Genomic DNA, 853 nt, shown 5'->3' with positions numbered 1-853 from the left:
AGTCTCAGGAGAAAGAAGGACACTTTATGTGGTAAAGTTAAGGGCTAGTGAAAAAGAAAACAGACCCCAAACCAGATGGGTTGGCACAGTGGCAGCAGCAATGGGTTCAAGCATAGCCAGCATTCAAATACTACCCAGTCCTGTGCCTGTGAGGATGGCACAGGACTGGGTAGTGTTTCGTTCTGTTGTGCATAGGATCGTTATGAGTTGGGGCCAACTCAATAGCACCTAACCTAATGATACCTAATAACAACCTATTTAAGGTCATATTTTGGCTCATTGGAGATGCTTTAATTTTTTGCAGCTTCAGCCTGAACTTGCATATGAGCTATTGATGGTCTGTTCTACTATCTGCTCTTGGCTTTTGGTTGGGTGATAATATTGAGTTTTTCCATTGTCTTTTCTCCCGTGTATTCCATCAAGTGCGGTCCATGTGTATAGTCACCTTTTATGTTGTTTAAAGAAGGTATTTCCAATTAATAAGACATTGTTGTTGTTATTAGATGCCAACGAGTTAGTACCAACTCACAGAAACCTTATGCAAAGCAGAACGAAACACTGCCGAATCCTGGGTCAACCTCATTACTGTTGCCACACTTGAGTCCATCGATGCTGCCACTTGGCCAATCCACCTCATTGGGGGTCTTCCTCTTTTTCTCTGACCCTCCATCTTACCAAATATGATATCCTTCTTCAGCAACTGGTCCCTCCTGACAATATGTCTAAAGTATGAGAGACGAAGTTTGGCCATCTTGGCCTCCAAGGAGCATTCTGGCTGCACTTCTTCCAAAACGGATCTGTTGGTTCTTTTGCCAACCCATGGCAATTTCAATATCCTCCAACACCATAACAT

This window comes from Chrysochloris asiatica, unplaced genomic scaffold (genome assembly GCF_000296735.1).
Source record: "Chrysochloris asiatica unplaced genomic scaffold, ChrAsi1.0 scaffold00081, whole genome shotgun sequence".
Classification (NCBI taxonomy): domain Eukaryota; kingdom Metazoa; phylum Chordata; class Mammalia; order Afrosoricida; family Chrysochloridae; genus Chrysochloris; species Chrysochloris asiatica.
The sequence above is the reverse complement of the archived record's forward strand: the minus strand, read 5'-3'. Positions refer to the sequence as shown.